The following is a 27673-nucleotide window of genomic DNA, read 5'->3' on the forward strand; positions in this document are numbered from 1 at the left end:
TTGCCCGGCACCAACATCAGACTCACCAGTCTATGATTTCCCGGATCTCCCTTGGAACCTTTTTTAAAAACTGGTGTTACATTGGCCACCCTCCAATCTTCTGGTACCATGCTCGATTTTAAGGATAAATTACATATTACTAACAATAGCTCCGCATGTTCATTTTTCAGTTCTATCAGTACTCTGGGATGAATACCAACCAGTCCAGGAGATTTGCTACTCTTCAGTTTGTAGAACTGCCCCATTACATCCTCCAGGTTTATAGAGAATTTATTCAGTTTCTCCGATTCGTCAGCTTTGAATACCATTTCTGGTACCGGTATCTCACCCAAATCTTCCTCGGTGAAGACCAAAGCAAAGAATTCATTTAATCTCTCCGCTATGGCTTTGTCTTCCCTGATCGCCCCTTTTACTCCTCGGTCATTGGCGGTCCAACCGATTCTTTTGCCAGCTTCCTGCGTTTAATATACCTAAAGAAATTTTTTACTTTGTGTTTTTGCCTCCAACACAGTCTTTTTCTCGAAATTCCTCTTAGCCTTCCTTATCAGCACTTTGCATTTGACTTGACATTCCTTACTCTGTTTCTTATTATTTTCAGTCAGTTCATTCTACCATTTTCTGAAGGATTTTCTTTTAGCTCTAATAGCTTCCTTCATCTCACTTTTTAGCTATGCCGGCTGTCGTTTGGTCTTCCGTCCTCCTTTTTTTTAATACATGTAATATATTTGCCCTGGGCTTCCAGGATAGTGTTTTTGAACAGCATCCATGCCTGATGTAAACCAGGATGGTGTTTTTGAACAACATCCATGCCTGATGTAAATTTTTTACCCTCACTGCCACTCCTCTAAGTTTGTTTGTTTTTTTTGTTCACCGTTCTTCTCATTTTATCATAGTCTCCTTTTTTAAAGTTAAATTCTAATGTATTTGATTTCCTATACTTACTTCAAAGCTAATATCAAATCTGATCATATTATGATCAGTGTTATCAAGCGGCCCCAGCACCATTACCTCCCGCACCAGATCACGCACGCCACTAAGGACTAGGTCTAGAATTTTTCCTTCTCTTGTTGGCTCCTGTACCAGCTGCTCCATAAAGCAGTCCTTGATTTCGGAGCAGCTGGTAAGGGAGCTGACAAGAGAAGGAAAAATTCTAGACCTAGTCCTTAGTGGAGTTCATGATCTGGTGTGGGAGGTAATGGTGCTGGATCCGCTTGATAATAGTGATCATAATATGATCAGATTTGATATTAGCTTTGAAGTAAGTATACTATACTATTCCCTTTTGCACTGGTACAGATAAAGTGGCCTAGTAATCTCCTTCCTATGAAAAGAACCGTGGCGGCAGTGCTGTCCACTGTAGTCCATTGCTAGAATACCAGGACTCTTAGATAAGAGTGGCAGAGAGTGGAGCTCTAGCAATTCTAAAATCTTTAGAAGGCATAAGGTGTAAAACAGGAGTGACAGGCAATAGCCTCTTTTTGAGAATCTGCCTCAGTATGAGGGTGGGTTGTACCACCTGGCCCTTTTCTTAATATTAATGAGCTGGGCTTCTGTGGACTGTCCAGACTTTGGGAAACAGACCTTGCCCATTCCTGAAACATTTTTTATTAACAGTAATACATTTTCTCTGGCCTTGTTGGACTTGGTGTGGAGAATGTTGGACTTGCTTTCTTAACCTTTCTATGTTGGAGACCTCATCATGCAAAACATGAGACTGAAAGAGTTAATCAAGATGGATCCCTGAAATTGTTAAGTAAGGGGAGAAAACAATGACACAGAGAACCTTGAAGTAGAAGAGAGGCTGGAGAGAAACGCTTTTAATATCCCTTCCATGGGGGAGAGAGGGAACTGCTTCCTGCACTGCTTTTGAACAGTGAGGGCGGCACTCAACAATTTCTCGGGCTCAAGGTGCATCAGTTTGACTCCTGCCCAACATATGAAGGAGCCAGAAGAGAAACACAAAATTAAGGGAAGCTTGGTGACATGTACAGACCTTATGGGTTCTGGTCAGGAGTTTTTATATTTTTTTTAATACATTTTTTTTACAAGTAGCTTGTAGATTTACAGGCAGTGGGCAACCCATGTTGAGCAGATCATTGTATGACCTTTGCTGTTTAGCATCCAAGAGTTCAATGGATCCTAACTCTCCAGAGGTGTGGCATTCTAGTGAGTTATCTTTTGACATAGCAACAGCTTTGCTTTCTTTTGTCTGCAGTGCGTTTGGCCTTCTCGTGTAGCTAATGATTAAATACACTGCAGCTGATCTTCCAGAGTGTTCCAAGGAAGCATCAGAAGAATATTTTGTAGTATTAGTTACTCATTATAAATTATTTGGTGCTTTCATATACCTAGGTTTTTTTTTGTGTTATTATGTATTACTAGGAAAAGAGGCCCGTTTCTGAAACCAATGAAAGATAGCAAGGTATTGGCTTCCTGCCGTTAATGTTTTGAAAGGGATTGTAAGGAGAAATGTGTTGTCATGCTAATGAATAATTTACATTGTTGTATTATGTGTAATATCTTTTTTGTTGTTTTTCTGTTTTTTTTCTTTGTGTTGGTTGTGTGTGGGTGTGAGTGAGAGATGCTGATTCTGCATGTTAGAGCTTTTGTATTTATTGGAGGGGGGAGTGTGTGGGTGTGAGTGAGAGACAGAGATCTTGATTCACCATGGCAGAGTTTGTGTATGATGTTGTGGTGGTGGTTGGGGGGAACGTGTGTGTATGTGTGTGTGTATCTTAGTGAGAGAGAGAGATCTTGATTTTCCATTTTAGAGTTTGTGTATTAAGGGGGGTGGGAGGGGAGAGTGTGGGTGTGAGTGAGAGAGAGAGAGATGCTGTTTCTCCATGGCATAGTGTGTGTATGATGTTGGGGGGGGGGGGGGGGGTGGAAGGAATGTGTGTCTCTGTCAGACAGAAAGATGGTGATTGTCCCTTGGAGAGTTTGTTTATGATGTGGGTGGTGGTGGGGGTGGTGGCAGAGTTTGTGTATGATGTGGGGTGGGAGGGTGGAGAGGGTAGCGGCGTCTGTGTGTGAGAGTGTTTGGAGGGGGGACAATTGCCTTTCTTCCCCTGAACTTCCCTTTCCTTAGCCCCGTACCAGAAGGGGGGGCTTGGTTATTGATTTGGTTGGGAGTGTGTGAGTTGCATGACCAATCTGCGTTGCCATTCTTGGGGGGGGGGGGGGGTGGTAGCGGTGTTCCACATCAGTGTATGTGTTTGTGTTTTTTTTGGGGGGGGGGTTGGGGGGGCTGTGGGTGTGAGTCAGAGAGAGATATGTTGAATTTCCTTGGTAGAGTTTGTGTATTAAGGGGGGTGGGGCTGGGAGTGTGTGTGTGTGAGTGAGAGAGAGAGATGCTGTCTCTCCATGGCAGAGTGTGTGTATGTTCTTGTGTGTGTGTGGGGGGGGGGGGGGGTGTTTGGTTGTGTTTGTGGGTGTAAGTGAGAGATGGTGATTCTCCATGGTACAGCTTGTGTATTTAGTGGGGGGGGGGGGGGGGGGGAGTGTGTGGGTGTGAGTGAGAGACAGAGATCTAGATTCACCGTGGCAGAGTTTGTGTATGATGTTGTGGAGGTAGTTGGGGAGAGTGTGGGTGTGAGTGAGAGAGAGAGAGAGAGATGCTGTTTCTCCATGGCATAGTGTGTGTATGATGTTGGGGGGGGTGGGGGTGGAAGGAATGTGTGTCTCTGTCAGACAGAAAGATGGTGATTGTCCCTTGGAGAGTTTGTTTATGATGTGGGTGGTGGTGGGGGTGGTGGCAGAGTTTGTGTATGATGTGGGGTGGGAGGGTGGAGAGGGTAGCGGCGTCTGTGTGTGAGAGTGTTTGGAGGGGGGACAATTGCCTTTCTTCCCCTGAACTTCCCTTTCCTTAGCCCCGTACCAGAAGGGGGGGCTTGGTTATTGATTTGGTTGGGAGTGTGTGAGTTGCATGACCAATCTGCGTTGCCATTCTTGGGGGGGGGGGGGGGGGGTGGTAGCAGTGTTCCACATCAGTGTATGTGTTTGTGTTTTTTTGGGGGGGGTTGGGGGGGCTGTGGGTGTGAGTCAGAGAGAGATATGTTGAATTTCCTTGGTAGAGTTTGTGTATTAAGGGGGGTGGGGCTGGGAGTGTGTGTGTGTGAGTGAGAGAGAGAGATGCTGTCTCTCCATGGCAGAGTGTGTGTATGTTCTTGTGTGTGGGGGGGGGGGGTGTTTGGTTGTGTGTGTGGGTGTAAGTGAGAGATGGTGATTCTCCATGGTACAGCTTGTGTATTTAGTGGGGGGGGGGGGGGGGGGGAGTGTGTGGGTGTGAGTGAGAGACAGAGATCTAGATTCACCGTGGCAGAGTTTGTGTATGATGGTGTGGAGGTAGTTGGGGAGAGTGTGGGTGTGAGTGAGAGAGAGAGAGATGCTGTTTCTCCATGGCATAGTGTGTGTATGATGTTGGGGGGGGGGGGGGGGGGTGGAAGGAATGTGTGTCTCTGTCAGACAGAAAGATGGTGATTGTCCCTTGGAGAGTTTGTTTATGATGTGGGTGGTGGTGGGGGTGGTGGCAGAGTTTGTGTATGATGTGGGGTGGGAGGGTGGAGAGGGTAGCGGCGTCTGTGTGTGAGAGTGTTTGGAGGGGGGACAATTGCCTTTCTTCCCCTGAACTTCCCTTTCCTTAGCCCCGTACCAGAAGGGGGGGCTTGGTTATTGATTTGGTTGGGAGTGTGTGAGTTGCATGACCAATCTGCGTTGCCATTCTTGGGGGGGGGGGGGGGGGGTGGTAGCGGTGTTCCACATCAGTGTATGTGTTTGTGTTTTTTTGGGGGGGGGGTTGGGGGGGCTGTGGGTGTGAGTCAGAGAGAGATATGTTGAATTTCCTTGGTAGAGTTTGTGTATTAAGGGGGGTGGGGCTGGGAGTGTGTGTGTGTGAGTGAGAGAGAGAGATGCTGTCTCTCCATGGCAGAGTGTGTGTATGTTCTTGTGTGTGGGGGGGGGGGGGGGTGTTTGGTTGTGTGTGTGGGTGTAAGTGAGAGATGGTGATTCTCCATGGTACAGCTTGTGTATTTAGTGGGGGGGGGGGGGGGAGTGTGTGGGTGTGAGTGAGAGACAGAGATCTAGATTCACCGTGGCAGAGTTTGTGTATGATGTTGTGGAGGTAGTTGGGGGGAGTGTGTGTGTGTGTGTGTCTGAGTGAGAGATAGAGATGTTGATTTTCCATTTTAGAGTTTGTGTATTAAGAGGGGTGGGAGGGGAGTGTGTGGGTGTGAGTGACAGAGATGCTGTTTCTCTATGGCGCAGTGTGTGTATGATGATTTGGGGGGGGGTGTTTTGAAGGAATGTATGTCTGTTGATTGTCCCTTGGAGAGTTTGTGTATGATGTGGGTGGATGGTGGGGAGGGTGTCAGAGTTTGTGTATGATGTGGGAGGGGGGGGGGGGGACAGTGTAGCAGCATGTGTGTGTGAGAGTGTGGGCACTCAGCAGGATAAACTTTGCCTCCTGGTCTTGTCTCCGCATATGCCGCTCTCCTTCAGCTACAACTGTCAGATAATTCCATCTGGCTTTCACCGCCACACCGCCTTTCTTGTTTGCCTAGTCAAAAACCAACGGATGACTTCCTCAGTCTGCAAGAGGACAGCTGGTGCACTGCGCGAGACAGAGTGAGGGTAGGCGGTGCGCAGGTGCGCTTGGTGTGGACACGTGAGTGGCTTGATTCTTTGAGGCCGTGCGCTTGGTGTGGGCACGCGAGTGGCATGATTCTTTGAAGCCAATATAACTCCTCTTTTCTCATTACCCGCCCTCGATGTCATCACGTTTTGGCGCGCAGGCGGGGTAGAGAGAGATGGTGACACACTTACGAACCCTTCACTGAAGCCACGGAGTCAGCTTCAGAACGTTGAGGGTGCTTTTTATTATAGTAGATAATAGAAAATGAATGGTATAAAAGAAACTTAGAGTTGCATATGTGTTTGCATGTCAAGTGGTGCTTAGATAGCAACACTGGCTGTATCAACAAAGGTCGGTGCTGGGCTGGCTTGTACGGTCTGAGTCCTGCATATAACAATCCGGTTTAGTGTAACCAGTGTAAGGAAAAAATTAAATATTAGTTTACCTGGACCCTGGGAGCTGTGGGAAGGCTCCTGGAGGTTGGGGGTGTGTCCGTGCGGGTCCGTCGTGAAATCGTGTTTTCGTTGCGATCTGCAGGGTTCCGGGCCGCCAGAAAATAGAAAGCAGCTGGTTTTGGCTGCAAGAGGGTATCCTGGGCTTCTGGAGACATGCTGGATGCTGGGGAACGCTGCTGACAGATGCGCAATGTCAAAGGACACACTGACATCAGTGACATCTGCAGTGCATGCGCGGTGCCCTGAACTTGTCTGATGGTTCCAGAGTTGGTATGGAGCAATGGGGACCACTGTGCCACCAATTATTTACTAAAAATATAAAAAGGGGATTTGTTGTGACCCTTGGGAGGGTCAAATTAATAAATTATATATGTGGGCGAAATTGGGGGTTGTGTGCAATTGTGCATGTGCAAGGCACGTGTCTATGGCACATTTTTAATGAATTTTGCCCTGGAGACTTCTGGGAAAGGCAGGGGAAGCTTTGGAAGCGTCCTTGGTTGCTATGGTGACCCGAAACGGCATGAATTTCGGGACACGCGCAGTACAGTTAAAGGAGACCTGCACTGACACCTGGAAATTTAAAAGTATTAAAAATAAATTTAAAAAAGTGCTTGCATGAGTTTTAATGGTAGAATTTAGGTGCTGAGAGTCTGTACTTGGTTGCTATGTGGTTAGTTTGCTTAGATTTTATGCAAATTAGTCTGATTTTATGATGTTCCAGTTTGGCTATTTGGGGGTCAATTTTAATGGAATTTTTTATAGAATAAACATTAGTGCGTTGCTGTGACCTGTGCTGTGTAATTTAAATCCAAAAACGAAGGTTTTATATACTGCTTTAAACTAAAAAATGCACAATAGAATGTCAGTATGGAAATCTGTTCTCAAAAAGAGCTTCCTGATTGGCTGCACTGCTCTAGTTAGGGACCTAACTAGTGACAGACAGTTGCTGAGAGAGCAACGGAAGATCTTGATGAGAGGAGACCTGCATCCTAATGTGTCTGAGTGAAAAGAATAAATGATAAACTGAGTGAAATAATAAAAGAGTGATTGAGAATAGTTTAACTGAGAGCACTGAGTTTATAAAGAGGTTTTTAATAAATTCAAGAGGTTTAGATTTCTCGCCTGAGAAAGAAAACTTGTGCTTCACAGGTTGATTTGAAAATAACTGATAGTTTAAATGTTAAGAATTATACTATTTGAAAAGTATATTTTATTCTAAAAAGTGCTGCTATGCATTAGATTTCAGTATCCCTTCAGTGGGTTGAGGTAACTGAAATAGGAACTGATATGATATTGTTTCTTATAGAAATCTTCTGAGATGTAAAGATATTTTTAAAGAATTTATTGAAAACAAATTAATATGTGAAGTCTGAATTAGTCAGATAATTAAATTATCTGATATTAGAAAAGTAGTAAAAAGTTAATTTAAACAAAACCTCTTAGTGCTGTGTGAATCCAGTGTGACTGTGTGTCTGAGTGATATGACCATCTGTGATCCTCAAATTCAGCAACTTCCTGGAAGAGGAACTGCTCTCTCCTTAGCTAGGGTTAGGAATTTAAAGTCTGTTAGAATAAGTCAGTAAATCAGACTCAGAAAAATTATATTTATTTTATTTTATTTATATTAGAATTCCCAGTTCAGGTTCCTGTGACAGGCAGGCTCATCTCTAGATACACACACTGCAGGGAGACAGAATCTTTCCTATTATTTTCTTTTAAAGAATACGTTTAGGGAGAAGATCAAGATAAAGACAACCAAGACAGATGAAATTTTCCTAAAATCATGAAAGCTGGAATTCAAGCTGAGTACTGAGAAAAAAATTAATTCAACAAGACTCTGAAACTGAGTCTGTACACTTATATTATTCCTCATACTTACCTTCAGGAACTGAGAACCTGACTAAAAGAAAAAGAAGAAATTAAATTAGTTTAATTACTTATTAATTATACAATTGGTTTGTGGTACCATTAATGAATACTTACCTTAAACGTAATTCCTATAGGAGAAAAGAAAATTGGAGTTATTAAGAAATATTATGCAAGATTTGTTAACTGTTTATGTGAAAAACTTACTTGCAGTGCTTAGTAATCCTATTGATTTCTATAAGAAAGAGAAATATTTTAGAGTGTAAAACTGGTTCCAGGAGGGATTTTAATATATTTAAGCTTTTAAATGTTTTTTAACTAGTTATAACAAATTCTTAGTGCAATATAATCTTTTATTTGCACTTTAATAAATCATTTTATATTTATCAGAGTTTGTGCCTTGAATTTATGTAAAATCGATTCTCTTTACAGAAATCAAATCACACCTTAACTATTTTCATCCTGTAACACCTTTCTAAGGATGATGTTTTCTTATGTTCACTCTGTACTCTGTGGGCTAAATACAGTTTAGGCCTCGACATACATGACTACAAATAAAAAAAGGTTAATTGGATGAACTGTGTGAAGCTCACAGACCAGGTGGCATTAGGATGGGCTGTAGAGAGCTTCAATGGAAATTCCAGTAATTTGGAATGTGAGGACAGTGCTGGGCAGACTTTATACGGTCTGTGTCCCGCAAAGGACAAGATGGATGTGGATAGGTTGGAATGTGCTTTGACGGCAACTCTGGTAGGAGTGGAGGAGTGGCCTAATGGTTAGTGCTGTGGGCTTTGATCCTGGCAACATGGGTTCAATTCCCACTGCAACTCCTTGTGACCTTGGGCGAGTCATTTAACCCTCTATTGCCCCAGGTACAAAAACTTAGATTGTGAGCCCTCTAGGGACAAAGAAAGTACCTGCATATGTGTACAGCGCTGCATATGTCTACTAGCACTATAGAAAGGATTAGTAGTAGTAGTAGTTGCAGCATAAGGACAGAGCAGGGTGGACTTCTACGGTCTATGTTCCGGAAACAACAAAGAAAGACAATGATCAGGTATATAATATCATGTTTATTGTTGATTTAATCTTGAATTGAGACTGGATGGACCATTCATGTCTTTATCTTCCATCATTTACTGTGGTACTATGACATCCTTTCAGGTTGTAAAACGAATGTCATTTGGATCCAACTGTTCTACTGCTGCTTTCCCTTAGCCAACATTATTCCCGGGATTCATCTCTTGTATAAGCACACAGCAGGGAGATGAAGATTAACCCCCCCCCCCCCCCTTTTCCAAAAAAACATACCTTTGACAACCAAACTGACTTGAAGAAGAAATAACTATATATCACAGAACTGGAAAACGTTGTCACATTTAGACTGACTGGACTTCTTCATGAAGTTAGCTCTGTCCTCGTTATTTAATATTTCTCTTTTAAGCAGTAGTAATAAACACGATTAAGTGCATTTTTATAATATTCCACTGTATTCCACAAAATAAAAGGAGCAAGTTCACACAAGCCATCTTTCTCTTTTGATCTAGGCATAGGAAAAAAAAGATTTTAAATGCTCCCAGGTTTCAACCTAATTCATGTTTAAATAAATAGATAGAAACTCTGAATGTTGAGCACATGATTCTCATAACATGATGTCTGAATCCCTGAAAAAAAATCTCTGCACAAATATAACAGGTGCTAAGGTATCCCTATAACCAGCCCTTCCAAATGACACACTGATTACGATTTATAACAAATTACTACTGTACTGATGAAAAGTTATTCCATTATTTATTTATGTATTTAATACATTTATATCCCACATTTTCCCACCAATTGCAGGCTCAATGTGGCTTACACATATCTGTAGAAATTGGATTAGTGCATGAAATACAATTATACAGTTTCTTTTTTTTTATAAGAATTTAATTTTACAAGCACTAAAATAACTTGCCAGAAATACAGACAAAATAATACAAGGATTATTTCAATCAGGTAATTATAAACTCTTCCTTAGACCACAAAATAGGGAGCGTGGAACAAGACAAGGAGATCAATTAAACAACAGTAAACAAAGAAAACGTGGTATTAACCTGATTATCCCCAGTTATTATCTGAATCATTATTCCACATTGATTGGTTGGCTTCTTCAAACCCAAAACGGTGTATAGTCAATTAATTTTGTTGGAAACATACTTATTGTCCAATATTAGAGGAAATAATACAACTGATTTCATTTTTTCTCTTTTAAAACCAGAAATTATTTAACAATACAAACACTTGAGTCTCTAATCCAATTCCCACTGATTAAAGTAATCCCAGTTTCACAGGCTTCACTCCTTTTGAATAAATATACTAAGAGGAATCATTTCAGAGGAAAAAACTTTAGGAGTCATACCCGGAACTCTGGGAAAACAACAATCTTGATATTAATCATCTGTAATAATATTTTGTTCAAATTTTTCTGGTCTATTATCATCTTAAAAATCGTAACCATTTCCTATTCCTGTAGAACTTAATTTGCTGTATCAAATTTTCATTCTCAAAGGATTCAATCAATTATACAGTTTAAAAGTAAAATAGTCAACAACATTTAAAACAACAATATGTAAAAGTTAATAAAGATAATTAGTGTCCTTGAATCATGTTAGACTAGAAGTTATTTGAAATTATGTAGAGCCTGAAGGATAAGCCTTTTTGAACAGAACAGTCTTCAATAATTTTCTGAATTTTAAGTAGATGTGGGTACATTTGACTGATTTGGGTCGTGCATTCCACAGTTGTGTGCCTATAAATGTGAAGTTGGAGGCATAAATAGATTTGTACTTAAGGCCATTACAGTCTGGGTAGTGTAGATTCAAGTAGGATCGCGAGAGACTGGATCTATTTCTAGGTGGTAAGTCAACCAATTCAAGCATATATTCTGGAACTTCCCCGTAAATTATCCTGTGAATTAAGGTGCAGACCTTAAAGGCAACTCGTTCTGTGTACATCCATATGTTTGAAAATATAAGTGAGATTAAATAAAAATGCTACCAACAATAAAGAACAACAATGTGAATGCAGTAGTTCATAGGATTCTTTGCTTTTTCAATGTACTTGGATGATAGTCATGTGGGGGAGAGGAAACAGATGGCTTCAACTTTTTGATGTTATGCCATCTCCTGTTCTCAATCTAACCTCCTTGTGCCAAAAGGTGGTGATAAATATAATTCACTCTGAGGAAAGAAAGGGAATGTATCAGGGATCTGTACTAGGGTTGATTCTGTTCAATGTATTCGTAAGTGACATTGCCAACGGGTTTGAAGGAAAAGTATGCCTTTTTGAGGATGATACAAAATTTATAATACAGAGGACACGCTGGAAGGAGCAGACAACATGAGAAGTGGTCTACAAAATTTTGAAGAAAAGTTTGGCAGTCAAAATTTAATGCAAAGATGTGTAGAATGATGCACTTGGGGTATAAAAGTCCAAAGGAGCTACTTGTGATAGGAGGAAAGAGGCCGATCTGCATAGATCAGGAGACTAGTCTTGGGGTGATGGTGTCTCTAGGTGGCAAAACAATGTGACAAGGTGGTGGCTGTGCTGAATGGCTCTAGAAGCACTGTGCACTATTGAGTGTTATGCTGAAAGATCACTTCACTTCTGACGCAGGCGCAATGGTGCTGAAACAAGGCTCCCTGGCGAGTCGCTTATCAATTGATGTGTATAGAATCCTGTTATAGTTGACATTACCAATAAAGACTGTATTACTCCATTTTACCCCATTTCAAATGTGCCCTCTGTATTATATTGAAAGACTTTTCTCTGCTTGGACTGTTTGACCTCTTTTGTTCTGCATATTGAAAGGTGGTGGCCAACTTCAGAAGGATGCTAGGCTGCACAGAGAGAGATGTGGAGGGGCATAATCGAAAGGTCGTCCAAGTACGCATTAGGACGTCCTTACGAAAACGTCCAAAATCAGGCATGTATAATCGAAAAATAGTATGGGCGTTTTTCGATAATCGATTATCCCTGTTGCAAAACGACCAAATGAGGAGCGCATAAACGTTACTAAATAGGGCGCCCTAACACATTCGATTATCGCAGCTGAAAACGACCAAATCAGAAAGTGTGTAAAAGAATGTACATAGTTGTACCGCAAGTACAGTTCATGCTGTTCTGGACATCCAGGTACGGGAAATATGAGGGACGTTCATACGCGTCAAATACAGGAAAATCATGCCGCTCCACCGAATATTCCTCATATGTGCCCTATCTGGATGTCTGGAACTGCATGCACTGTACCTACTGAACATGCAGCTATATGCATATTGTGTGTATGTGAAAAGGGTTAGGTGCTTCATACTCATCTATATAAGGCAAGTTCCGCACGCAGGCCCACACGCATAACAACCAGTCAGGGACGTCTATGAATACGATGGTGTCCAGGTGCTGATAGGGCCATATATGGGATGGTAATCCATATATGGAGCTGTGCACGAAACGACGTCCGTCATGCAAGGGTGTCCATATAAGGCACTTGTTTTCCAACACCTATTCTCTCACTGAAAAAATGGCGCACTGACGTGAGCCAAACTTCAGCCACACAGACAGCCTGCTGCTGGTGCGGCTGTGCCTTAGGCACCGGCACAGGCTGTTCATCCAGCACCACCACCTGCCCCCCAGGCTCCAGGCCATGAGAGCCTGGTCCCGCATCAGGGACAGGCTTGAAAGGTAAGTGTTTGGCCCACACACCCCCCCTCCTGTACCTACACATATAACAGCTCCGTCATCAATGTAACCAGTAACTGGAGTGTGCATGCAAGGATAATGAGTAATATGGGTACATGCACAATCACTAATAAAATGTATGTTCTTGAAAGGATGACCATTCCCACATCCCTACAATAATGTATTTCGTTATTTAATTATTTCTTGCATGTGTACCCCACATTTTCCCACCCCTCTTTGCAGGCTCTATGTGGCTTACAACACATCATGAATAGTGAAAACATTATACCAATTAAACATATAAGCATACTTGATAACATGGTAATGATAACACATATGAAGTAGTTTAACAAGCTGTCAGGTTCTCAGGTTCAGAGCCCGCGTGGCCAGGCTCTGGAGCAAACGTGAGCCCTTGGGCTGCTGACGAGGAGCAACAGCAGCAGGCAAAACCCACCAACCAACACTGGGCAAGCACACCGGCAGGGATTGCAGGCACTACCCAGCGAACCGGAACACGTGGACTGGAATCCCCCGGACTGGAGGACACAGGACTGGAACACTAGACTGCAATCCCCCGGACTGGAGGACACAGGACTGGAACACACACCGGACCGGAACACACTGGACTGGAGCACACTACTCTGGTCCTTACAGCTTCACCTGCGCTTGGCCACTACCCCCCCAAGGGTTGCACCCTTGGGTTCGAGTGGCCGGCAGGACTTACCAGGTACCGGATGACACAGGGACCAGGACTGGAAACAGAAGTACTCCTAAACTGACCTAAGTGCTCCCAAGCCCTAAACCAGCAGAAGTGTTCCTAACAGTAAACTGACAAGAGGACTTCCTAAGCCCTATACTAAACAGGAGCTCCTAAGCCCTGCTCAACAAAGGGACTTCCTAAGCCCTAAACTAACAGAGCAGGGAACTAAACACAAAGCTAACACAGGTGCTACTAAGCACCAAGCTACAAGCAGTGCTCTACAACTCTAAACTAACTAAGGTGCTCCTATGCACCAAACAACCAGAAGAGCTCCTAGCACTAAAAGGGAAGACAGGGAAGCTACAAGGAAAAAGCAGGGAAGCTAACACATAAGCCAAAAGTGCTTCCAAAGCACCAGACCCAACCGTGATTCTAAAGCACCAAACACCAACAGCAAAGACTGCAATGCTCCCAATAGCACAAACACCAGAAGTACTTCTAACAGCAAAACCTGTAGTGTTCCTAACAACACCAAACCCTGAAGTACTTCTAACAGCAACAGAGCTTCCAAAGCCCTACACACAGCAATGCTTCCAAAACCAAGAGGGAAAAGCAGGTGAACCACAAGGGAAAAGCAGGAAAGCTAAACACACAGACACCAGTGCACACTGCACTAACACTAACCTGGACCTTAGCAAGCAGGGAAGCTAGACACAAAGTCAGAAGTGCACACTGCACCACCCTACCTAAAGCAAACACCACCGTTGCAAAGGCTCTGAAGGAAAGAACACCACTTCCTTATCAAGGCCCTCCCTGATGATGTCACAGGGGGGTTGGGTGAATTGGTGAAATGTGTGGGGGGGTGGGGGGATATGTTGTGGGGGGAGAGGAATTGTTTGAGAGGGGGGTTGGGGGGATATGTAGGGGTGTTGGGGGTTTGTTGTGTGTGGGGGGGGGGATTTGTAGGGGTGGGGGGGATTTTTACATAAATATATTTGTTATCTTTAACAGGGTGTGTGTGTGTCTCTCTACCTTCTGCATTAAATATAACCAAATGGTGGTGTTGATGTGAGAGGAGGCAGCAATATGCATTGCATGAAATTTGAAGTGTGAATGGGAAAGTTGATGCATGTCTGTGATAATGTTGCCTATATAGAAGGCCACCTGTTCATTCCCACCTGCATGGCCATATTTGCAGGGGGGGTGGGCCGCGGAGGCTGGATGGCTATTACTGTTAATGAGGAACACAAATGGCCATCCAGCCTCTCTCCCTCCCCTTACCATTCAGCCCCACAGAACAGAGTGGCATAAGTAATAGATTTGTTGTCTAGCACTTGTGATCTGCCAAGTACAAACTTGCACATAACCCTAGGTAGCACATGATGTTTTCTCAGTGTGATCACCAGACACCCTTACCCACAACCATACCAAATTGGTGGTGGGGGGCACCAAGGAGCTACAAACAGCTGCCTCATCTTTTCACATTCAATGCATCTGCAATGGTATATAGTGCTGAGGACAAAAGGGAAAACAATGGGAAAACCATTAGATGGAGGCTTACTGCATCACAGTTGCAATATAATATAAGAGTTACAGAAGGGCACAAATAAATATGGTGTTAACTCACACCTTTTTCTGTAGTAAGTCAAGGTGACCTACCTTCCTGTATTCTGGGTCTTCCCCTGTCCCAGGAGGACTGTAAGTTTGTACCTGAGGCAATGGAGGGTTAAGTGGCTCGCTCTGGCTCACAAGGCGCAGCAGTGGGAATTGAATCGGCAACCTTGTGATTACAAGGCTGGTGATTTAACCACTAGGCCACGGCAGCCACCAGGTTGTAGCTACCTGCAGGTAATTTGAGTTTGGACCTGTAAGCACAAACCCTCTCCCTCACCATGTCTTAAGGGCTCAGTAGGCAGTACCTGTGGCCACCTTGAAACTAGTTTGCAGCCTACATGTTAGAAATGTTGTTCCAGAACTATGGAGGATTGTAGGACTGTGTTCAATACTGTGCTAAAAACATGAATTGCCTATATTGTTCCCCCTCCCCCTCCTATCAAAAGTGAGAATGGGTGGCCATTTCATAAATGGGGACTGGGGTTCAGCACATAAACAAGGATTGAACCTACCGGGAACCAATACAGCAGCTGCAACAGCTGGCCCACAGCATTGAGGACCTGGCAGAACCACACAGTACGGGGCTGATGGCCTCCAACCAGTGCACAGGAACCTGTGGTGAACATACAGCTAAGAGTTGACTGCAGACTACATACAGTGAATGGACACTCCTTGATGATGAGCAGAAAGAGAAGAGGTGGCAGAGAAATAAGAGCTTACCATGAACGTCTGTTTCAAGAATGTGTAGTGCGCCTTCTATCTTCTGGAACATTAGCTGGAAGTCTGCCTCAGTGAAATGACCCTTACCGAGGGGTGCTTGATTTGGTGCGATTGTAGCAATTTCTTAGCTCCCACAGACTGCCTGCTACAACCAAACAGAGAGAATGGGAGACAGGAAGAGGCTCAAAGGATGGAAACGAAAGCGTTGTTGGCTGAGGGCAACCACAAATAACAACCCCCCAAAATACACAGGTGTACCAAAGCATACCTTGCCAAACACAAACCGTAATATAAGTGAGGGTAAAACGTGTGAACTAATGTGAATCAGAACTGCCAAAGTCCCAGCGCATAAAATTGCGGTTTAAATGGCAATCAAGAAGGGGAAGGCAGGTGGGGATGCCCATAGTTATCTACCCATAATCGAAATCACGCGCTTCAAATCGCTACCTCAGCTGGGCACGTTTAGGAATTGTGTGTATAATCGAAATTAAAGCGCCCATATCAGACACGCCTATCCCCCGTCCAACATGGGCGTTCCTGGCAAAGATATAAACGCCCACTCCGTATTTTCGAAACCCCATTGGTACAATGCCACCACGCCAGCCCCCAACCCGGAAGGGTAATTTCTCAGATGCAGAGGTGGAGCTCCTGGTGCAGGAGATAGAGCAAAGGCACGCCAATCTGTTTGCTCCCACAGGGCAGAGGCCGGCTGCGACCACAAAGCAGCGGGAATGGGAGGCGGTACGTGACAGGCTGAATGCAGTCTTCCATTGTGGGAGAGACGTCGAGGACTGTAAGCGGAAGTGGCGCAAGCTGAGGAGGGATGTGAGGAGGAAGGCTGGGGCCAATCCCACAGCACATGACACAGCCAACCTCACCCCCATGGAGCTGATGGTTCACGCTCTCCTACCCCAGGAGGGCATCCACGGGATTGGGTCCCTTGACACCTCGGCCCAGCCTGAGGGCTCAGGTAGGTTGTCCGTTATGAGGTTGGGGTATCTGTTGTGCTGCACTACACTGTGTTATACAAGTTGGGGCCAGGGGGAGGGAAGTCAGGACTGGGGGGTGCAGGAGGAGGGAGGTGGGGGGAGGAGTTTCACCATGGTGTGTCTCAGGCTGTCTTCATATGTGGAATAAATGCCCACCTTTATGATGGTGTCCTGACCTCCTAACCCCTACTCACTTGCTCTGTACCCTTACTCCCTATCCCTACCATAGTCATTGGCTTCCCTCTTACTTGTCCTGTGTGTGCATCTTAATTAAATTGTAAGCTCTATTTGAGTAGTGGTAGTATTAATGTGTGTCATAGGAGCAGACTCTGTGGGTGCTGTGGGTGTTTGAGCACCCCCCCAATATTGAGGAAATATCATGTAGGTGTCCAGGGAGGGGTTCTTTGCACTGGGATTAGCACCCCCAATAATACTTTACACTTGGCTCCTATGGGTGTGTGTAGGTTACTACTGTGGCACAACTTTGGGGCCCTTCCTTCCTACTTGCTCCTATTTTCCCATCACCAAACTGTGCCTATTTCCTTCTGTCACCTCTGTGCTCTAGTCAGTGTGGGCCACCTGCATGCAACTTAAGGAGCCTGTAATCGGGGTCATAAAGCAGTTCTAGGCAGTCTACTAAGTCAGTAGTAACACAAGACATGCTCAAATGTCCTTCACTTTAACAAATATACAACAAACAGCTTGTCCACAAAGTTGTGAGCGGTGTCCCTCTCTTGGCTGTCCGTCCACCACCTGTACCCAGCTGCCTGTGGTGCTCTCTTTCACATGGGTGTCAATTCCATTTCTCCTCACCTTCTCTCTTTGCTGGGTCATGAAGCGTGGGGCAATGTATATGAATGCTGAAAGACAAAAGTGGGTTATTTTCACCAACACACTTCCTCACCCTTGTGCTATACAGGTAATGACTCTGAGGAGGCTGGCCCTAGTGGCCTCCAATCCCAACAAAGGCCTACACCAGCAGGACCTCCACCACCTACAGCAGCAGTACAGCCTCTACCTCCACCACCTGCAGCACCAGCAGTACAACCTCTGCCTCCACCACCTGCTGCAGCAGCAGCAGTAGAGGCTGAACCTCCACCAGCACCACCAGCAGAGGCTGGACCTCTACCACCGGTTGACTTTGCTGATGAGGAGGATGCATATAGGGGGCCAGCTCCTCGCCAGAGGCCATCCAGCCAAAGGAGGCAACTACTGCGGCTGGCCACTGATTTGCTGCAGCACAATGTGCGCTTGGAGAAGTACCGGCAGCAAAAATTAGAGCTGCAGCGGGAGGTACTGCAGGCGCAGCGCCAAGCCCACCAGGAACTGCTCCAGGCACAGCGCCAAGCCCACCAGGAGGTGCTCCAGACGCAGCACCAAGCCCACAAGGAGGTGCTCCAGCAACTCCAACAGCTGCAGCACAGCATTGAAGGCCTGCGCCCTCAGGTCACAGCACCTACTCCACCGGTGCTGCTGCAGCAAGACCTGCCATCCACCTCCTCCAGTGGGCAGCAACCACCAGCTAAGAGGTGGGCATTGAGATCGTTCGCCTCCGCAGCCACTAGTGCAGCACCCACCAAACCAGCTCCCCTTCTGGGTCCTGTGGCCAGGCTACAGCCAACAAGGTGGCCAGATTTCCACAGCACAGCCGAAGCCGCAGGCTGCTGTGTGGATACGGAGGAGGACAGTGGGAGCAGCCCATCAGAGGAGTCTGAACAGACTTCCCCTGCAGCACCAGATGCAAAGGAAGTCCGTGGGAGGGGTAAGAGGGGACGGGGAAAGTGACGGCACATGCTGGAGGGTGAGGGTTGGTGGGTGGTGGTGGGGGGTGTGATTGATGGTAACACTTATGTGAATAATATAAATAAATGTGCACTTACTTTCACAGAAAACTTGTTTCTATGAGTCTTTGTCTGGCTCTGACGCCAAGCTGGTAAGCAGTGAACTCTGCTCTGTGGGCTGGGGGTGGAGGGGGCTCCTCTTCCTGCTCATCTGGAGCCTCCTCTGGTGGCTGTGGATCCTCTGGGAGGGCCTGTCCTCTGCGCTGGGCCAAATTTAGCACGCCACAAAGATCTTGGCCACTTTTTCTGGACTGTAGAGCAGCTCTCCTCCAGACCGGTCCAGACAGCGGAACCGGTTTTTCACCAAGCCAAAGGTCCGCTCAGTGATCCCCCAGGTGCTCCGATGCCTCCTGTTGTAGGTTTCTTCTGCCCCTGGTTGTGGGTGCCCCACAGGGGTCATGAGCCACGTCCTCTGCGGGTAGCCTCGGTCACCTTTGGAGAAAAACAGAATGAGATAGATGAGTGTGTATTGCTTGGAGCAGGTACGGGGGGGGGGAGGGGGGATTAGGATAGTGGGTTGTGGAGTGAGGTGGAGGAAGGCAGGGTGGAGAGTTGCCCAGTGGAGGAGATATAGTATGGGTACATTCATGTTGCACTTACCTAGTAGCCATCCACCAGTGAACTCCCCTCGCTCAAACCTGCAGAAGATGCCCGAGTGCTGTAGGATGTAGGCATCGTGGGTGGAACCGGGATACCTGGCACACACGTCTAATATCTCCCCCTGGGCATCACACACAACTTGCATGTTCACAGAATGAAATGCCTTCCTGTTTCTGTAGGTGGCTTCGTGTGGTCGGGGGGGGGGGGGGGTCTGAGTGCGACGTGTGTGCAGTCAATCACACCTATGACCGAGGGGAATTTAGCAACAGCATAGAAGGCAGCCATGTTGTTGTGCAGGGCCTGGGGGGTAGTGGGGAAAGTGATGTAGTGAGAGGTGTGAGTTAGAAAGGCATCCAGGAACTGGGTGAGACAGTGTGAAATAGATGCCTGGGTGAGCCCTGTGTTAGCAGATAACACAGATTGAAAACTCCCAGTGGCCAGGACAGAGAGAGAGGCAGTGATTTTGAGGTGGACAGGGATGGGGTTATTCCTACAGGTCTGGGGCTGAAGGAGGGGTTTCAGCTGCTCACACAGCTGCACAATGGTCACCCTATCAAACCTGAACCTTGTTAGACACTGCTGGTCAGTGAGGTGTAGGAAGGTGGTGCGGGGCCTGAACACTCGGGGCCATGAATACCTCCTGCTGTGTGTGGCCTCTTCCTCTACCATGCCAGCCACCAGTGCATTAACTGCATCCATATCCCCACCAGTGCAAGTATTAGTACTAGTAGTAAAACAAGAACAGCACACAGATCTCTCACTGCCAGCCACCACGCCCTCTGGCCACTCACTCGCCAAACAGTACAGGGAACACAGAGACAAACGGAGGTCAGGGAATAAAATATACACGTGGGAACAGTGAATGGAGAGGGATAGGGGGAGGGGAAGGGGAAGGGGAAGGGACCGATAGAGCAAGGAGGAGTAGGGAAAGGTCAAAAGGTAAGACACAAAAGAGGCAGGTGAGGGTGACAATGTTCCGACTAGGGCAGACAGACGAACGTAACAGGTACTCCACACACTCAGCTTTCTCTGCAACCAACAATTCAGCTCTCCCAACACCGATCTCGCCACTCTCCAACTCCACACAATTGCTAATGGGTCTAAAGACAATTTTCCCCTTGCTCTGGTCACTTTTATTTCGGGTCTAAGCAATGATGCCCATGTTCCCGCCCACCCAAAATCATTTCGCTATCCGTTATATGTTGTAAACGACCACCTCGTAACACCACCCTTAACATGCCCCTGACACACCCCTTATTTGGGCGTTTGTATCTGAGCGTACGAGCGAAATGGACGCATGAAAGTTTTGTTTCCATTATACTGATTTATTCGTTTTGGGGAGATAAGCATCTATCTCCCGATTTAGGTCGCACTATAGGCGTTTTTCTCTTTCGATTATAAGCAGGATAAGCAGCAGAAAAACTTAGATGTTTATGCCCATATATAATCTGTTGGTGAGGCCCCCCACCATTTGACCTTCACAGTTTAGGCAAGGTATAGAGGGGTGTAATCTTCAGCTGTAAGCACCTTATTGGGCAGACTAGATGGACCATATACTGTTTTTTCCCCTTACCTAGGATACCCTCACTAGAGTTTACCTGTTTATTTTTTAGTCAGAGAATATTTATTGAACTTTTTAAACATAACATCTAATAACAGAAAGGATCAAACAAGAAAAAGGAGAAATTCTATAAACCCTGCAGCCTAACAAACTTAGGGGAGCATTCAGTAAAAACACACGTGTTTAAACCTGTACATAATTGGACAAAAATCCCATTTCTGGAGAACATTCTCAGTCTTTCTGAGATTGTTTTGTGACTGATGCTTCTTACTTATGGTTAAATCATTTTTATTGAACAAGCCGTTAACTGAAGTACATAACACTCTCACTAAAACACAGCTGTTATTAGTTGCACATATACAATCATTTCTTTTTACAACTCAATTTCTTCCCCCCCTTCCCCCCCACCCCCCGCTTATCCCCCCTCCCCCCCTCCATACTTTCCGGTTCCTTGTTCATAATGGGGAACAACTTAGTGTTAATTGTTTAATAGTCTGCTTCGTGCTACCGGTTGAAGTGTAGCCCAAAAATTCTCCCATGTTCTCTGAAACAACTGTCCCTCCTCCAAGGAAAGACTCTGAATCCCACACCTTTCCAACTTTAAAAGTTCTATCATATATATCCGCCATGTTTCCAGCGTGGGTGCATGGGGTTCTTTCCAATAGAGCAAAACAGCTTTCTTTCCAACATAAGTGGCTCTCAGTAGAAATCTCCGAAATGCAAATATATTTGTGAGTGACATTGCCGAAGGGTTAGAAGGTAAAGTTTGCCTATTTGCAGATGATACTAAGATCTGTAACAGAGTGGACACCCGGGAGGGAGTGGAAAACATGAAAAAGGATCTGAGGAAGCTAGAAGAATGATCTAAGGTTTGGTAATTAAAATTCAATGCTAAGAAATGCAAAGTGATGCACTTAGGGAATAGAAATCCTTGGGAGACGTACGTGTTAGGCGGGGAGAATCTGATAGGTACGGACGGGGAGAGGGATCTTGGGGTGATAGTATTTGAGGATCTGAAGGCGACGAAACAGTGTGACAAGGCGGTGGCCGTAGCTAGAAGGTTGTTAGGCTGTATAGAGAGAGGTGTGACCAGCAGAAGAAAGGAGGTGTTGATGCCCCTGTATAAGTCATTGGTGAGGCCCCACCTAGAGTATTGTGTTCAGTTTTGGAGGCCGTACCTTGCGAAGGATGTAAAAAGAATTGAAGCGGTGCAAAGAAAAGCTACGAGAATGGTAAGGGATTTGCGTTACAAGACGTATGAGGAGAGACTTGATGACCTGAACATGTATACTCTGGAAGAAAGGAGAAACAGGGGTGATATGATACAGACGTTCAAATATTTGAAAAGTATAAATCTGCAAACGAACCTTTTCCGGAGGTGCGAAGGCGGTAGAACGAGAGGACATGAAATGAGATTGAAGGGGGGCAGACTCAAGAAAAATGTCAGTAAGTATTTTTTCACAGAGAGAGTAGTGGCTGCATGGAATGCCCTCCCGCGGGAGGTGGTGGAAATGAAAACGGTAACAGAATTCAAACACGCATGGGATAAACATAAAGGAATCCTGTTCAGAAGGAATGGATCCTAAGGAGCTTAGCCGAGATTGGGGGGCAGAGCCGGTGGCGGGAGGGGGGATAGTGCTGGGCAGACTTATACGGTCTGTGCCAGAGCCGGTGGTGGGAGGCGGGGACAGTGCTGGGCAGACTTACATGGTCTGTGCCCTGAAAAGGACAGGTACAAATCAAGGTAAGGTATACACAAAAAGTAGCACATATGAGTTTATCATGTTGGGCAGACTGGATGGACCGTGCAGGTCTTTTTCTGCCGTCATTTACTATGTTACTATGTTACTATGCTGAGCAAGTGTCAGGTTCTCAGGTTCAGAGCCCGCGGGGCCGGGCTCTGGAGCAAACGTGAGCCCTTGGGCTGCTGACGAGGAGCGACAGCAGCAGGCAAAACCCACCAACCAACACTGGGCAAGCACACTGGCACCGGCAGGGACTGCAGGCACCACCCAGCGAGCCGGAACACACGGACTGGAATCCCCCGGACTGGAGGACACAGGACTGGAACACTGGACTGGAACACTGGACTGGAATCCCCCGGACTGGAGGACACAGGACTGGAACACACCGGATTGGAACACACTGGACTGGAGCACCCTGGACTGGTCCGTACAGCTTCACCTGCACTTAGCCACTGCCCCCCAAGGGTTGAGCCCCTGGTTTCGAGTGGCCGGCAGGACTTACTGGATGACACCGGATGACACAGGGACCAGGACTGGAAACAGAAGTACTCCTAAATCCTAAACTGACCTAAGTGCTCCCAAGCCCTAAACCAACAGAAGTGTTCCTCACAGTAAACTAACAAAAGGACTTCCTAAGCCCTATACTAAGAGGAGTGCCCCAAGGCACTGACCTAACAGGAGTGCTTCTCACAGCACCAAAAGGAAAAGCAGGGGAGCCACAAGGAAGAACAGGGAAGCTAAACACATAAGCTAATAAAGGTGCTTCCTAAGCACCAAACTTCAGCAAACCTAACACAGGTGCTCTGAGCACCAAGCTACAGAAGCTCTACAACTCTAATCTAACTAGGGTGCTCCCACGCACCAAACAACCAGAAGAGCTCCTAGCACTAAAAGGGAAGACAGGGGAGCCACTAGGGAAAAAACAGGGAAGCTAAACACATAAGCCAAAAGTGCTTCCAAAGCACCAAACACAAACAGCAAGGACTGCAATGCTCCCAACAGCACAAACACCAGAGGTACTTATAACAGCCAAATCTGCAGTGTTCCTAACAACACCAAACCCTGAAGTACTTCTATCAGCAACAGAGCTTCCAAAGCCCTACACACAGCAATGCTTCCAAAGCACCAAGAGGGAAAAGCGGGGGAACCACAAGGGAAAAGCAGGAAAGCTAAACACACAGTCACAAGTGCACACTGCACTAACACTAACCTGGACCTAAAGCAAGTAGCAAAAGCAAACGTTGCAAAGGCCTTGAAGGGAAGAACACCACTTCCTTATCAAGGCCCACCCTGATGATGTCACACTCCCTAGACCCAGGTAGACAGCACACTGAAACCCAGAGAGGCCCAACCCACACCAATGCAGCACCGTGAAGCACTTGAAGCCAGTACACCCAAAGAGAGGTAGAGCTAACTCAGCCCACACACACAGCTGTAGTAAAGTGAAGCAATTAGAGTCATGCTGCTGGAAGCTGCCAGCATAGAGAGAGAGAGAGCTAGCTCAGAAAGGACAGACAAAAGAAACAGAAGCCAGCTAAGAAGCTGACCCCCAGGAAAAAGGTAAGTTTGAGAGGGGTTCTGACCACAATCATAAGAGCAAGTAGGGCCAGAATAGTCAAAAACCCCAAATAGACTCTGGGGCCGCATTGTAATCCTACATTTCCAGTAACGGTTAATTGCAGCAAACACTGCCATCCAGAAACTTACGATCTGCGTACAGTCCCAAAACATGTGACTCAGTTTAGCGGATCCTTGATGGCATTTCAAGCAGGCTCCTGAGGACCCAAACCCTGCTCTGTAAGCTCTCATTGGAGAAATATATAATCGTAAAATAAACTTATATTGTAGTTCCCAATAACGAACGAACTGAGAGCTCTGTTTCAAATTCAAAACGTGCTGTTTAATTTGCTCTTCTTTAACTTCTGTTTTTAATTCCACAGACCAAACGTCCGCTATCTTCTTGTAATCCAGGTCCTCTGTCGTGTCTAACAAATGCCTATGATGAAACCGTAAAGGAATTATGTTTTGTGCACCCAACGTCAAAGCAGAGTTCAGAGTGTCCTGCACATCCTCACACAGATTTATCCACCCTAAAGCAGACACATAATGATGTAATTGATGATATGCAAAATAATCCTTTGGTGAGTGCGCAAACTCACTTTTCAGCTCATCAAAGGCTTTCAATTTTCCTTTCTCCTTAATTAATTGGCTAACATAAGTCACTCCTTGTCTCCTCAGTCGCAAAAATACTTCAGAAGATGTGCCTGCTGGAAAGTCTGGGTTGCGCCAGAGGGCAAGGTATGGCGTGGCAGACGCTGCAAAACCATGACGTCAACAAAACCATCTCCAGGTCGCTCTGGCTGAAAGAAAAATTGGGTTATGACACCAAACCTTCTGTGCTTCACCCGGAATGGTATGCAGTACCCAACTAAGATGCACCCCTGGAGACAGCCCCGCTTCCAAGGTGGCGGCCGAAAAGGATTGCGTGCCCACTAACCAGTCCCGTATGTGTCACATTGAACACGCAACCATTAAATATTTCACATTCAACAATCCCAATCCCCCATGTTCAATAGGCTTTTGCAATACACGTATAGGGAGTCGAGGACGTTTACCTTTCTATAGAAATGACTGTATTGCTCTATTCAGCAGCTGTTCATCTTTCCTCTTTAAGAACAGGGGCAACATCTGGAACACATATAGCCAACGAGGGACCAGCATCATGTTTACTAGTGCTATACGCCCAATCAGCGAGAGAGAGTATGCATTCCAGAGTTGCAGCTGCCTCTTTGAATGTTCCAACAAGGGAGACACGTTCCTCTCATATAATTTGCTTAAGTCTTTGGGAATAATAACTCCTAGATACTTCATCTGATCAGGGACCCACCGCAGCACGTAGCAGTTCTGCCACTGTGCATAATCACCTGACCCCCATGGCATTCCTATTGATTTAGATATATTTAGCTGGAACCCCAACAATGCTCCATATTCTGTTATAGTTTCTAAGAGATGTTGCAGTGATTTGTGTGGATTTTCCAGCGTCAAAAAGTAGGTCATCTGCATATGCAAGTATTTTAACTGTTTGACTCGGGAAACAGACCCCCCCATATCTCAACCTTCATCCATATCACACACAAAAGTGGTTCCAAAGACAGAAGAAATAATAATGGGGACAGGGGAGAGCTCTGTCTGGTTCCTTTTTCTATCAAAAATTCTGCTGACTTGACCCCATTCACTAAAAGTGCCGCATGAGGTGCTGTGTACAAAGACTCTATTGCCTGCAGGAACCAACCCTGAATGCCCACCCATTTTAACACAGCAAAAAGAAAGGGCCACAACACCCGATCAAAAGCGCGTTCTGCATCTAGGCTCACTAATAAGCCAGAGGTCCCTGTTGTCTGACCCCATATTACCGTAGAAATCAATTTCCTGACGTTAACTACCGACTGTCGCCCCCGTACGAACCCCACCTGATCTTTTGCTATTACCTGGGGCAGTAAAGGCGCCAAACGCTCCGCTAGAATCTTCACCAGTATCTTAACATCTACATTTATTAGCAAAATTGGGCGATATGAACCTGGATCTTGTAAATCCCTCCCCGGTTTAGGTATCAAACTAATCAGCGCCGTATTTGCATACGATGTGAATTTCCCTTCTTCCACAACCATACTATAATAGTCGCTAAGCGGGCCCATCAAGTGTGGTTGCAACATTTTATAAAACTCACTACTAAATCCATCAGAACCCGGGGCAGAAAATTACTTCAGCGCCTTAATAGCCTGCTGCAATTCTCTCCCTGAAATGGGATGATTAAGCGCAGACACCGCGTCCTCCGAACATTTTGGCATTCCCGCCTTTTCTAAATATCCCCAGATTTTAGATTCTAAGTCCGCTTCTACTCCTGTAGATTTGTATAACTCTGCAAAATGTTGATGAAAAATGTTTGCTATATCTTCTAATTTATTGGAAACTCCTCCCTTGGCATTACGAATTGCTGAGATATAATGTGATCTTTTCCCTCTTTTTACTATGCAGGCCAACATACCCCCCACCCGTTCGCCATGTCTATAAAATTTATATGTATTATAAATGAGCGACTTCATCGTCTGCTCATGCAAGAGTCTATCAAGAGCTGTCTTAGTTGCTATTAAAGTTTCATACAGAATGGGGGTCGGCCTCCTTACATATTGCCGCTTTATTGCCCTCCATTTCCGTTCCATGTCAATGATCCCCTGTGTAATCCTATGTTTCCTGGTACTGACATAGGCTATTATATCTCTGCTTACTACCACTTTGGCCGTAGGCCAAAAAAGAAAGGGGTCTTCAATATGCTGATGATTTGCATCAACAAATCTCTCCCACTTCTCTGCTAAATATTGAGCAAAGTCCTGCGACGTAAACAGGTATGCAGGGAATCTCCATCCCGCCACCTGCTGAAAATAGGGTGCTGCCTCCATGTCCAGCCATATCATGGAATGGTCGGACACTTCCTCTGGCCCTATCGTAGCCGTGAGAACCTGACTCAACAGCCCCTGGGACAACAGAATATAATCCAGACGGGAGAGCGACTGATGGGCACGGGATATGTGAGTAAAGTCTCTCTCCCCTAGATGCAGTACTCGCCAGGCATCCACTAAGCCTAAGGCCTCACTAAAGGACTCAAGAACTGACATCCCCCTCTTTGTCCTAGCCCCTACCGAGTTTGACCTGTCTAGCAACTCATCAAATACTACATTCATATCTCCCGCAACCACCAACTGTTGACAATAGGAAAGCAGCTTAGGAAAAAAGTTTTTATCATACCCTGCTGGCGCATACACAGACACCAGCAGCACCGTTCTTCCATGAAGATTTAACTGTACCCCTACAAATCTACCTTTCTCATCCTTTAACAACAACTTGGCCTTGTCCGCAAGCGATTTATGTAACAACACCGCCACTCCCCCTCTTCTACCAGTTGCCGGTGATGATATGACTTCTCCCACCCACTTACATTGTAGTTTTTTATGCTGTTCCGCTGATAATCTAGTCTCTTGCAAGCACGCGATCTCTACTCTGTGCTGCTTAAGCACCATCAAAATTTTTGTCCTCTTTACTGGCAAGGTTATTCCACAGACATTCCAGGACGCCAATCTTACGGAACACTGCACGCCCTTATCTCCTTATGTATAACTCCCACAGGTCAGCTCCCATTCCAGATATCTTCGTATTCCCTCCCAGGGGTCCCAGACTCCCCCCAG

Source organism: Microcaecilia unicolor, chromosome 8 (genome assembly GCF_901765095.1).
Source record: "Microcaecilia unicolor chromosome 8, aMicUni1.1, whole genome shotgun sequence".
Lineage (NCBI taxonomy): Eukaryota > Metazoa > Chordata > Amphibia > Gymnophiona > Siphonopidae > Microcaecilia > Microcaecilia unicolor.